Genomic DNA, 14,342 nt, shown 5'->3' on the forward strand with positions numbered 1-14,342 from the left:
TCTTCTGTTGAGCTGTTCCTCAGCTTTTTTATTTCTTTCCTAAGGTACGTGATGATATAGAAGAAATCGGCAGAGACAAGTAAAATAGGCAGAGCGGCATTTACTGGTTAGAGCTTGTGAAAATAGCTAGCAGGAAGAATATTCAAACATACAAGTGCTTATTTAAATCCAAAGACTTTTTAATTTTTGATTATTCTGTTTCAAGTACAAATTTAGAAATATTTGTATTATCTGAATGGACACAATCATGTATTTGGAATGAGGAGTCAGGATTTAACCAAGTCTTTTCCTCTATTCTATCCGAAAACATTTCCATGTAGAAACCAGAAGAAAATGCACTGGGAGATGGGGAAAAAAAAGCTTAAGATTCCTAGCTTTATGTATAAACTATGAATTATGAGTCCTGGCTTGATTCCTGTGCTGACTGCTCAGAAAAAGGTCTATTTACAGTACCTGGGCTGTGGATCTCAGGTGTACAGAGAGGCCTCTTTCCAGTCTTCAAAAGCAAAAGAAAGACAGAGTTTTCCTTAAGGTTTCCTTAAGGTGTTCATTAATGGCTAGCTTCAGTCGGCTCCCTTTTTAGCACGCTGGTTGTTTTGTACTACTGTTGCAAGACATCTCCTCATAAATCGTATAGGGCCTAGGCAGGTAACAAAGAGTTCGCTTCATTTTGGGGAGGGAGGGGAGATAATTAATGATTAACTGTGAAATGCTATAATTCTTGCCTTGAACTAAACCTTAACCTTTGACAGATGATGGGAATTGGAGATCTACCTTATGATTATGCTTTGGAAGACAGTATCTCCTACATCGTTAAAGAAGTTTCGAAAGTTTTACTGGCTTGGTATAGAAGTCTACTAGAACGGTAATAAAAAGGGAATGCAGAAAACAACTGTCAGGTTGGGCAGAGTATACATTTTTCTCCATACAACTCTTACTCTTCGTTTTTAATTTACGCATAAAGCAATAAAGAAAAGGAGATTGCAAAAAGATACATGCCATATATATAGAACTACACTTTCTTTAATATGCCTTCTTAAAACTTTGAGAAAATACATGTATGTGTTGTGACACTTAGTTCCCAATTCTCTGTGGTGCTGAGAGATCCTGATAAAAGTGCACAATATTATTCTTTTATAGGCTGCTCTGTATCTCAGAAATAAACTGAGTAACATGTGGCAGTTGCTAGGGTAACCATTTTTTGCATTTTGCAGAAAAAGTCCAAGAATAAAACACATGTAAATTGGCAGTGTGGAAAGCAGTATCATATACTGTCTCATATTCTCAATTTGTTCTTTATGGTTTTCCTCTGTAGTATTTACATAACAATGAATTAGATCTGCTTCAGCTTTTACCTTGAATCTCCCATACACTTGTATTTTGCATGGCTCAGGAAGTCATTTAAGCCTTCAGCTACTAAGCTTAAACTGGGTTTTGCCCTGTCAAGCTGTCTATATTTACTGTCGATAAGATATAGCTGTGGTTGCTGTAAGTGCCGATCTTGTTTGCTGGGTGTGATTATCAGGTCACGGAAGCAGAAATGAAATCAAATTTTAAAAGTTGTCCTTTGCACTTAAATATGACTCCCTGTAATTGGTCAAATCCCATTAAGCATCTATCTTGAATATGAGTGTCTAAGTGAAAAGCCAGCAGGCATTTAGAAAGACACGATTTCGTTGTTCACACAAGGTTCCAATTTAGGGCCTGAACATTAAGGCAAACTTTTTTGTGCTTGTTTTGGAAAATGTTTCGTAATGAATTCTGCAAGTTGTTGCATAATGAGAAGTGCATCCTTGTTATAAGAGGAAATAATTGTATGAGGTGTCATTAACATTTTGATTTGAATTACATTCAAATACTTAACCCCAGTGAATGGCAACAAGCAGATTTTGTCAGGCAAATGTAAAGATCATAGCTAAGAAATAGTCTATAATTCTATGTTGGTATTATTTCGGTGGAATGCTTGGAACTTCTAAAACTTCTTTGTACTTCAGACTTTTGAGTTTAGAGTTATGCTTGTGTTGGAATATTGATTTAGATAGTTGATATAATACCAGTGATTAATATCAGCAATATAATTTATCTTTTTCAGAAACATTTTTCTTTAAAAACATTATCAAATTATAGCTTTTACATATGCTTAAGAACAGAAGTACAAACTGTCTGCACAAGATGGTTTCTAATATGAGAAAACCACTTTAAGGGCTTCCCGATCCTCCCTCTAAACTTAGTACTAAGTAAATCTCATGACAATGTTTTTATGCACGTTCAGAACTTAGAACTGAAAAGGCTGTTATCCGCTGATAACATTAGAGCAAATGCTGGAATTTAGTGCTGCAGCTTATTTCTGCCCTGACTTACACTCCACGGCTTCGGTGAAGTTACATATAGTATTAATGCATGGTTCTAGTTTGTCATCCTTTTCACATTGCAGTCTTTTTTCAAAGATTAGGACTAAAAATGGTGTTCATTTAATCATCTGTATAAGGGTACTCTAAATTTGAGGAGACTCTAATTGACCAGTTCATGTTTCTTAAATTACTCTGGTAGAAGTAATTACTGGATGAATCTTGATATTGGAGATAACTATGAGAAACTCAGCACAAGTAATAGCTCCAAACTGGCAAGATTTCTCAGCAGAATCACTCCTCGTGAAACTCGTTGCAGGTTTATATCGTGAAAAGGGTGAAACAGTTTAAGTATGTTCACTACATGAAGTAAAATATCACTCTAGGAAGTGAAAGCCAAAGTTTAGAGCTTAATATGAAGTGGTTGTTATGCTAATTCTAATTCATGATTGTTAATGCTGTGATTTTCAAGACGGTATGTGAAACTGTAGTATATTCAGCCCCAGACCTGTGGAATACGCTGAACACCTGGCTGAGCAGAAATACACAGATTACAAATTAAGATGGTAATGTTTCAGGGAATTGTTCTCCTCTCCTACTAGAAAATAGTTGTTTTCTGTTATCTGAATAAATATAGCGTGTTATTTTTAAAATTTTAAACCAGATAGGAGGGCATTTAAACAATTTTTGTTATCCTGCTGGGTTGTGGTCAAATTACCCTTCTTTTGGTAGGTAACAGCAAAGCAAATATTGCTTCGTGACTACATGGAGTTTTATTTCCTTTATAGCTGCTAGCAGTCTATCAGACTGTCTGCCTTCTCAAAATTTTCAACTCCATACCACTGGCTCAGCAACTAAACTCAAAACATGTAGCAAGACAGATTGGACACTGCCATTCACCTCTGGTAATATCTTAATTGCTCTCCTCCGATGCAGTCCGACTAAGACATCGAAGCCGGCCCTGATGAGGGCAGTGGTGCTGTAGATCATCACCTAGGACAAAGTCGGCAAAGGAGCGAGCCCCGCTACTGGAAGGATCATGGTATCATGGGATAGTCAAGTTGGAAGGGATCTCAGGAAGTTTCTAGTCCAACCTCCTGCTCGAGGCAAAGTCAGCTGTTATGTCAGACCAGCTTATGGAAGATAAGATCAAACTTTGGAGTTTCTTACTTGTTGCCATGCAGGATTTAATTAATCTTGTCCTTTGATCATCCCATTTCACATAGATCATGGTTGATTTTGGTCCATATGGATTCAGAACTGTACTTTGACATGCCAAGCAACATCTATTTTTAAGCAATGCTAATGCAAATTTATTTTTTATGGAACTGAACATTTTCCTCAGCCCTAAGTAGTGATTACTCTTTATTGCTTCTATTAAAATATCTACATTTCAATTAAAGATGGAGTAGATGACTTCTACAAAATTTACTCGGACTTTTTGAAAGTTTGGCTAACCTCTACATGAGAGATTAAATAGCAGTATAGCGGATTTATACCACAACTTTTATATACTTACCATTGAGTAGCTGTAGTTAGACAGTCTACAATCTCAACATAACTACTATTGTTTCCCTGCCATATTTGTGTCAGGCATGTATGGTGTGTGTTTATATAAACCTTTTATCAATTTGTCTCCATTTTTTTGTAATGTTTTCTATGTCTTTGTACTATTGCTGGGGCTGATATAATGACGTACCAACACAAGGCATTGTTTGAAGAGCTGATACATAAAACAAATTTAAAACAAAGTAAAGACTACAAAGACTTAATCCACATTCACTTGAGTTAAATGGAAAGATTTTTTGTTGCTTTTTGTGAACTTTTGGTAAACCTCAGAGACTGTCAGAGCAGTGATGAAGAGTAACGCTTGAAACCCAGAAATTTTATGGGTTTTCCAACCCTTAAAAGCAAAAGGTATTTCAGTTTGGAACAGAAGGCCAGGACCTGTGTTGGCCTAACTCCAAGTATGTCAACTCCAAGTACATGGCTCTATATACTTTACTTCAACTGAGATGACCAAGGACCCTGAATGTATTTGAGAATTTGGACAATGTATGGGCAATTTAACATTTCAGCAATTAAATCTTTGAAATTTCTTTTAATTTTACTTCTCTATCCTAGTTATAGTTTATTGTTCAATGATACCTACTGAGGGCAATATTTAAATGCCTAAAAAAGGCACCTAGATCTGGATTGCATTGAGAAGCCTCTGAAGGCAGTGGGAGCACTGGCAATCATCAACTTTAAAACGTAAGCTTTATTAGAGGAAGTTCTTTTATGTAGGTACCTAAATAGAAGTTGAAAAACCTTTCTCTGACTTCCACTTTCAAAATCCGTAAGACAAATACATAGTTACAAAAGAATGCATTCTATTCGATTTGAATCAATATTTTTCCAGTGAAATCACATATTTTTAACTGGTGAACCATTTAAATAATACAATCCTTTCTAGAGCAGCTTCTAAATGTAATTGTGAACAGCATTAGGAGTGGGTATAAAAGTTAGAAATTATACCAAACGATAGGAAGACATACAGGAATAAGTACTATAACTTCTGTCATTAAAATGGATCAACAAAGAATCTAGCACTACTGTAATTAACACTGAAAATGTCCTTAATGTCCTTTAATGTAGATGTTAAAGTTTGACTGTTTCTTTCAAATGTCTTTTTTAAAAATTTAATAGAAAATACTATATTCTCTCCACAACATCAGTGACATCTGGGCTTGTAGCTTGAGAGCACAGGTCAAAATATGTAAATGTAATAATTCTAGGGTTTTGGGGGGGTTGTTTTGGGTTTTTCTTCCCATTTCCTTTTTATTCCCCAGTGTGACAGTAATGAGCATGAACAGAACAGAATTATTGAGACATGCTAACTATAGGTGAATGGAGCACTCTTTAAGAAAACGACAATATGTTGGACATCTTTTTGGTAGGCTAGAGAGGATGGATTTATGCAGCAAACGTGAAGATCTGAGTATCAGAGGATCACAGTATATTCTTTTCTTTTCCAAGAGAGATAACTCATTAATGGACAAGAGAAGGGTACATGGGTCTAGACTAGAACTGGAGCAAATAGGACACAAATCATGAACAGTTTTGCAATAAATTATAAGTTGCAAGTTAACTGTTACGACTGAAGAGTAAAAAGTCAGAGTTTTATGGTTAAGTCCCTCCTCTGAATGTTTGGGAGAATTAAGTTAAACTCTTACTGCTACTAATGACGGGAATAGGAATATATCTTTGATGTCCATGCTGTTTGGACAAAACTTTTTACTTTCCTCATTAATTTGTCAAGTAGCCATGGTTTTTTTGACTAAGTAAATTAATTATGGCAACTCTTAAAATACACATAATCCTATTCCATTTACTCACAGGTGATAAAATGGCAGTGTAAACACTGATGTTCATCACAAAAATGTTTACTACAGACAAGTGAAATATAAATAGGAGGAAAAAATTACAGTGAGGACCATGTTGTTTCCATTTTGAAGCATCATTTTAATGTCTATGAGTTATATTTCAAAGTAAGGTGCATATTAAATATTGAAGAGGTTTGCTTCTACTCATCAAGACTGATGATATGCTATTCAGTGTTTCTGAATATTACTCTTTCCTCACACGGGCAAACCAGAATGCACAATAGTTGCCAAATGTTCGGTATGATTCTGTTTAATTAAACTCCATTTGACCAGGAGTTGAAAACTGGGTTTGTTTCCACTTTCTCTCAGAGTGTAGTACTTGAAAAACTACCTAACCAACTTGTCTAGGCAATATGGACTGTGATTTCAAGGTTTTTTTGTAAGTAGCTAGGTAGATTTGCTTTTATTGGAAATCTTGTTTTTCAGTAAGTTTTGGGTCTCCATCTGGATGTTTTAAAGAGGCTGTACCATAACATGTATAATAATTAGGCTTATTCTAAACAAGAAGAAAAGTTCTCAAGGAGTTATTTTTGTCTTTTACATTGTGGCATGAGTAGATATGAAGCAACACGATGAATTTTGTATTTCTAGATGGAAAAGTGCTGAAAACACCAAAAAACAAGGAGAAAAAGTATTTACAAATCCCTTCTGCATCTGTTGACATCAATGGGAATTTGGCCATTTACCACAAATGGAAGTAAAACTGCACTCAAAGATGGCAATTCTAAGGACCATCTGTGAAAGGTTTCTGGATTGTTCTATCTAGTATGGAAATTTTAATGGTAGTAGTTTCATTTGTTTGTTTTTAGCTGATAGTTCTCTTATAATTGCTTTTACACAGAACTCTCTTAAAACAATGTTAATGGGAAAGTGGAAACACAATTAGAAAAAAATTGAGAAGGGATAAAAGATAACAATTTCAGTTGAGGCTCCCACAATGGTTTTGTTCCAGTCTGGTTTTACTGAGGTATTTGAACGCATCAGAAATCACCAACAATACACAGTGTCACCAGCTTTAGAGGTGCAAGAGAGGGCAATTTATGCTTTAGTATCTGTGGCTAATGAGCCAAAATTATAGCTATTGTGTGCATTGTAGTTAGATTTTCTTTGATTTATATCTTAAAGTTGTTTTAATATAACTTTTGCACCTTTTTTTTTTTTTTTGGTGTGATTAGCAGTAACAGAATGTGTGTTATAAAATGAAAGTGTTCCTGTTACAGAATGAAAACTGATAATTGATTTTTGTTATGCTTTAAAGGCATGGAAGCATCTGTACCAGTGTGAACACAAATGCATTGGCTCTCCTGACTGCTGCTGAAATAGAGCAGTGGTGAGGATACGGTCCAACTATACTAGGACTTATTCTGAACCATGGGTTCTTGATAGCAAGTTTAGGTGTGAAAATGTACTGTTTTACAGATACCACTACTGAAACGTAGAGGCAGGTTCATGGTATTAAAATTAGTCTATGCACTAATACCTAAGGGGATTGCTTCCTATCGGAGTGAGGATAAGGTTTGTATGATGTGGGTGCAAACATGGAAATCACCTTGGGTCTGTGGAAGTGAAATAAGCAGGACTATTGCTGTGCAGTTCCACAGATCGACTGGCTGTTCTTTCTGCTCAGGAAAGAGAGAATTCAGCAGCTCAGCTGCTGCTTTTGGAGGGCAGAGTACTTTTCCTTATGTGTTTTTGGAGTTTGGAGTTTAGAGTCTAACCCTAGAGTAATATGCTGAATATTCCTTTTGTCTCTTACTGCACAATAAAAACGAAATGACCGAAAATGTGTTTGTCTGACACGATATTGATGACTGGATAATCTATATCAAAGCAACATTGAGAAGAATATGTTACCTGAATTATACGTGCTGGGTAAAATTGCTATTCAGACAAACATTTCCAGCTTTACAGATCATTATATTTGCAATTACCTCATTTTGTCTTCTCTCACCTCATAAAGATACCTCTATAAACTGGTATAATGGTCATTAATCATTCCGTTTCTCTGAAGTGCTGTAGAGTTTTAGACTTGTATTTGGGCTTACCAGCAAGTCACTGGCCAAACAAATTTAAATGAAGTAAGTAGTGATATTACTGTATTCTGGCAGCGTCATGAAGTAGCTGCTGTACAGTCTCAGCTTTCTTTTTTGAAAGTTAACATGGTGCATCTTGTGTAAAAACAAATGTATATTCAAAAAGGTGTAATACACTGAATATATCTAGGATAAACTTGTAGTGTTATGCTTAGACAATAACCTAAGTAACTCTGTTTTGTTATAAACAGGTATTAAATGGGAGTTGTGCAGATAATGTCCCTGAAGCTAGAGTGGTAATGAAGCACCACTTGACTGTAATTTTATTTTTTATACCGAAAGGCTTTTTTTATTTGTTTAGAATTTGGTAAGAGAAAATACAGTACTTCATAAATTCATTGTGTTGTTTCTGAAACATACTTTTGCAGTGGAGAGGGAGGAAGAATGTTTAAAGCACTGCCTGATTTCTGTACAGGACACATGAAAAAGAGCAGTTTCATATTGTGCGGTGGGTTTGGAGCTGTTGTTACAGAGGAAGAGGTTTTTCTGGAAGGCTCAGCCTTGGCCAGAGCGGGCTCTCCTGCCTCTCTGCTCCTTCAACGGGGAGCCAGCTGGTGTGGGGAACTCGGCAGGTAATTCTGCACTTCGGTGGAAACGCTGTGAATTCACTCACTGTTAAGTGTCATCTGCAAAAATTGCTGATGCTTGACGTGACCTCTAGAGAAAGCAGCTTTCAGAGGGGAGAGGAAGTTCAGGGACTTGAGAGAACTTGGCAACAGGAAAGAGCTTGGGGTGAAGAAACGAATGTCTCCAGTCCTTCGATTTACAGCTACTGTGACACTTGCTAAAATCTTTGAGAAAAGTCTCTGGTTCCGCATAAAAATTATTCCTGTCAAGATGAACAATTTTATTAGGACTTTAGGTCCAGAATAAATCACATAAATATGATATAAATAGCGACACGTATATATCTCCATTTTCAGCAGCGATGTGCCCCTATTGTAAAGCAGAAGTAGGAGACATTTGTGTTTAACTTGTTCCCTGAATAAGGATAAACATTTGCACTTATTGAAGTGCCTCCCAAGTCAGGGATATATTTCTTGGCTGTCTCGAATAAGGATGTCTTTTTGTTTTAGCACCATGATGACAAAGCTAACCAACCTGACTGTCAGCCGTGGTTTCCTCTAACCTCCCAAGACCACGCTAGAAGAGCCCTAGTAATATCTGACCATCATATTGCCTTTGTAAAGACTACTGGGAGAGTCATCTTCTCTCATCCAGGATGAGGGCTATTCTATGGTGATATTAAAAATGTCTCAGTCCACAACTTTGTTCTTCATTGTGTGTTCTAATACCTGAAGTTTTTTCTGGTTTATTATTCTGTAATTTATTTAACAGGTAATTTCTGAAACTATCTGATCCCTAGACAGCGAATTGTTATACAAAAATCTTTTTTTTTTTTTCTTTTTCCTTTTTTTTCCCCCCATACTTGTAGCTGGATGTCCAGGGAATTTTTGGTACAGCTAAACTTAAGACTTTTACCTTTCTTATACCATGTTTTAGAGATTGACTGTGGCAGAGTGGTTGTTATTTGCATGACAAGAAGCCTCTAGTAAAAGATTCTTGGGGTAATACTAATAATCAGTAGATATTTGAAAAAATATTCCCTGTAGCATCTATTCAGCTTTGCAGTGTTTACCTCTAAATACAGATGCTTATGCAGGAAAGGAAACCGCTAAATTCTTTCTTTTGTGCCAATGTTGTCAAAAATAATTTCCCAGTTTGACTGAGATTGTGGGAGTTGAGAGCAGAAAAGAAGCAAAAATTCTTTTCTGCTCTAATTCAGAGGTCAGTAGAGTTAAGATACTATTAAATTTGGGGCATGTATTTTAATGAATTCCAAAAATACAGCAGCTGAATAGAAATAATGGGAATACAGAGATCTTACTTCTTATTTCCTTTGAATTAGAGCGTTACTGCTTGTGGCCAAGCGGTTACAGTGAATAGGCAAACTGCAAGAGAGTGAGTTTTATTGAGAGAAATCTTTTGTGAAGAAGAAATATTTCTAAATGAAGGATAATTGTTTCAAGGATACGCTGTATAAGTTTGTGTTTATGAAATTAAACTTTCCCTTCATTTTAACGTCTTTGCATTTATTTGTGCTTCACAGAAAACCAGTAAGCAGGTTTGGGAGTGCTAGGGCTGAAAGCATATCTGTAGCTTGTTCTTCCAAGCAGTTTGTAAATTAATGCAAAAAATCATAAAATAGAAGTAAATGAGCATGATAAATAGAATCCTATTTATCAAATTCTGCTTCCTTTGGCTCATATGATTAGAACATATCTTTAAATATTGAGAGAAGAAAACGTGCACATGTTGACTGTCTTTTTTTATTTCTTTGCTATTCTTTTTATTATGGTTGATTTATTATACAGAACCATCTTCCATGTATAAAGAATAAGAAATCCTGTTGGGAGAGGGTAATTGGATCAGGCAAAATTGTGAAAGTAGTTTGTATTTTGCCCTCATGAAAATGCTCTTTCTGACCAGGTGGCGCACTCAGCTACTCCACAAAGAACCCAAAGTGGAATAATCTTACTGACATCCATATTGGCTATTTCTTTGGTGGAGATGAGTATAGTTCCATGCGCTGTTTTAGTAACGCTTTATTGGTTCAGGTCAGCCAAGGATATGGATTTATTATGGAAACATTGATGACATCATTTATAGATTTTGTGTGTAACACTGAAGGTCGTACTGTTTGTTTAAATGAAGTTTTTGGCATCAAGGATATTAAGGAAGGTTCTTTATGAACAACGTCATTTCACAATAACGGCATTTAACAGTTTGTGGACTGGTCAGTTGAATAAGTAAAAGGCACAGTAATTCGTTTTTACAGTTACATTACGGTTGTAATGAGAAGTATTGATTTTTCTCTTAATACTAATGTGTTTAATGACCTTTCTAATGACATCTGTCACTACTGTTTCTTCTCAAATTCTACTGGCATTTTCCCTTCAGTAAAGTAAAGGATTTTAATTGCTTGTTGTATTGTTAGAATGAGAAGTAATATTCTTTTTGAAGTAGTGTGAGGGCTTGAAGACTTATTCTGGTAAAAAAAAAAAAAAAAAATAGAGGCTGTCTGCTTTTTGGTCTTCAGAAAAAATTTAGAAGCTGCCTGCTTTTTGGTCTTCAGAAAGTAGTTCCTTGGGCTCTATGTGTGAAATTAGTTTTTCATTGTCAGGTTTTGCCAGTTGATGTTAAGTAGTTTGTGGAATTTGAAGTGGAAGCGTTTACTAAGATAGTTTCTGACAATGTCTGTCTCAAGAGTTTTGTTTTCCTTCAGCTTTTAATGAAGGAAGGATATATGAATTAACTAAAACATTGATGTACCATAATGCACTAAAAACATACACCTGTAGGTCAAAAAAGGTTTAATTGTTTCTCTGTGGTGACTTTTCTTTCAGAAGTAAGGTAGAGCTTGTCTTGAAAAACTCTTTGTTTTCTACCTCTTCTCTTCTGCTATTGCTTTAGATGCTCTAAAATTTGGCTATTAAACACCAGCCATTTAAAGTTAGAGTGGTCGTCACCAAGCAGCAAAGCTTTTGGTTTACTTGTAGGATCGTTATTAATATAATAAAGATTAGGAGTAATAGTCAAAGAAAGTGGCTCCAACACTGCTAAATGGTTTGCTCTCACTTGCAAACACTTAATTTTGTCCTCTGGTGTCAAGGGACAAGTGATCACAAGTGATTTGCAGGATGTATTTTCACAAGCTGCCCATTCTTGATCAGTTAACAAGGATTATACACGGTGGTTTTGATCTGCATTACGGGTAGCAACGTTGCCTAGTTGATCTGGTCTAATTCTGGTGCAAAAGAGAAATACTCACCTACTTGTGGGTACTCCAGGCAGGCACGCTGTGATGTCATGCTCAGCTCTCCCACCCTGAGAGGCGGTACTTCGGGGTTGCCATAACAACATCACCCAGTCGTTGTCTGACACTACAACATTATCGCAGGAGCTTTGAGGGAGTATAAACCAAAATACACTCACCATACATTTTGACTGCTTTGCTGCTCAAGAATGTCTGTGCTGTGTACTGAGACAGTGCAGCTACAGCGTATTTTCCCTGTACATGTATGACTGGAACGACCACATTTTTCTGCAACTCTTTGACGTATCTATGTAATATTTTAAAGTAGCGCATTAGAGTGTATGTGGCAAAACCCAATGTGCATTAGTGTGAAGTTAGTCATATTTGCTTAATTTTTGCATTAAAAATGAGTAAGGATAAAGATTCAGAAAAGCTGAGCAGGTACCGTGGTATATAGAAAAAGTTTCATCTGAGTACTCCTTTGCATATAGCATGAAGAGATCAGAATCAGGTTTTCTCTCCTTACTGTATAGCACATTCTGTAAAAATCCAAACCGGTAGCTTGAAATTCTTGTTTTAACAACTAAAATGCACGTGCAATGTGAGTGAAAACAGGATATTTAATTAACGGGACCAGAGATTGTGGTTCACATAATAAAATAAGCCAGCTTGCTTTAAACAGATTTCATAGACCGTCTGAAATAGAGGAAGCAAGCTTGCCAATAGCAGGAGCTAATGCTTCAATACCTTTCATTTTGTACTCTGAAAAGGAAACCTCTTCTTAAGCTCATTCATTTTCCAGAGGGAATATCGAATGCTGTGGCATATTGTCAGAGCTGCTTTATTGTCACCATTTACAAAGGTCACCTGAATTAATTGACTTCTTACCATACATATTGTTAAGCTACCCGTTTCCTGACGTTTATGGAAAGGCGGCAGGCTTACAGCCATTGGCTATCTGTTGATGGTTGTTCCACAACGTTTGTTTCTCAAAACACAGTAACTCTAAAATTGCAAGCAAATAATTGCATTGCTGCAAAGGAACAGATTCCTTATGATGTTCTCCAAGGTGTACTGGAGCGAGGGGGTGGGGGGAGAAAAGGGGGTGATCTAAATACTGAGCTGTTTTTAATACAGAAATAGTACTCTAAAAAGCAAACAAAAACATGCAGGAAGATGCAGGTTGGATTTTTTCACTTTGAGGCATGCATGAGAGAGCTAACCTGTCTTTTCATGGTGTAAAGTAAAATCTCTCTCTGGCTTGCACTGATGCATGAATCAGAGATCCATGCTGATGGACTTTACTGAATGTGTTTTCATCTGAAGGGAGACTGAGGTACTCTTATACTGCGTGAAAGAAATGACATACACATGCATAAACACATTTGGCAACGCTAGTGCTAGCATGGAATTGTATGTTGATTAAATCGGTTAAATAGAAAATGACTGTCTTTTTTCTAGCCCCCTGCATTGACTGCCCCCTCCGTCCCCCTGTGTTGGGTTCTTCCCTTTCTGAACAGCAGTGCTGGGCAAAAACTCCAACTAGACATGTGAAAACAAAGACATGGGAAGCAAAGACAAACAGTTCTGAGCCTTCCTGTACTAAAACAGGCAAAGCTTTTACAGTGATGGATTGGAACAGTCTCCTTACATGAAAATATACTTTAGAGGCACCCTGCTGTGATCCTGTTAATTACCAAAGAAGATTAGAACTCTTCTGCTTAATGTGATCCTTTTTACCTAACGTGTCCGTTCCAGCTGCATCAGTAATCAGACATTCACACTGTCCCTTCTGACTGGAAAGGGGATGTTTTTAAGCGAAGTCATTTGCCACAATCCTTAAGATGTAGCCTGGCAGAAATTCAATAACTGTTTGCGATATGCTCATTCAGCCTCACTGCTCAGTGGTTTTTAGGTCCTGACATAAACAGCATTCCCTTAATCCTAGCGCTGGAGAGAAGAAAGGAGACTGTCCTGTATCTTGTTTTATTGGTTTCAAAACACAGAGCAACTGTGTAATTTGATTTTGCATCTGAAACATCGGGGGAAACGTTCTCCCTTTCTAATTTTTTACCCTTTGATGTTCTTCCAAGCTAGCAAACGCACAAATCTGATACTCTTGCAAGCACGTTTGGATTATCTCTGGCACAAAAAGCAAATTGCATTTGCATTTCCATTCAGAAAGTAAAATGTGAAAATACGCTAATAAAATAACTTTACAAAGAGAGGGAAGGGGGAAGAGTTTACGTGTTAAGATAGAAGTCAGGATAAAATCGAAAATAGAGAGGAACTTACCCTATAATAAGAGTAGTTTCAGAGCTGGAGGAGTTCTTGCATCTCGGTAATTTTGATTCCTTAGTTCAGGTAGCCACATACTTGTATTAAAGCCCGAGTCTGAAGAGATGTGCATAGATGTGTGTGTGCGTGCGTGCGAGCGTGTCTAACGGTCTATAATGCAAAGATGTATCTATTGATATCCTACAACACGAGAGACTCTCCGTGCTGCCAGCTGAGATCCCTTACGTTTGCCAGAGCGCTGTTGCTGCCTGGCTGGCTGAGGCTCGCAATCCAGTGGGAAGAGAGAGAGGAGGAGGGGGGAGAGGGAGAGAGAGATGCTCGCTAGCTCTTCTCCTTTCTCCTGGTTTCCATGGTGGTTAGC

At 36.9% G+C, this 14,342-nt stretch overlaps 2 protein-coding genes across 2 annotated transcripts in view; one reads left to right on the top strand and one right to left on the bottom strand.

Annotated features, from left to right (window-relative positions):
- LRRN3 (leucine rich repeat neuronal 3) overlaps positions 1-14,114 on the bottom strand; it is a 36,122-nt gene extending 22,008 nt beyond the window's left edge. Inside the window, exon 1 of the mRNA XM_010574031.1 lies at positions 13,979-14,114. The gene's annotated coding sequence lies outside the window, so the exon portion shown is untranslated. The remainder of the gene's footprint in view (positions 1-13,978) is intronic.
- IMMP2L (IMP2 inner mitochondrial membrane peptidase-like (S. cerevisiae)) overlaps positions 1-14,342 on the top strand; it is a 457,856-nt gene that overhangs the window by 209,442 nt on the left and 234,072 nt on the right. The window lies entirely within an intron of this gene.

Source organism: Haliaeetus leucocephalus, unplaced genomic scaffold (assembly GCF_000737465.1).
Source record: "Haliaeetus leucocephalus isolate CR32 unplaced genomic scaffold, Haliaeetus_leucocephalus-4.0 Scaffold406, whole genome shotgun sequence".
Taxonomy (NCBI): Eukaryota; Metazoa; Chordata; class Aves; order Accipitriformes; family Accipitridae; genus Haliaeetus; species Haliaeetus leucocephalus.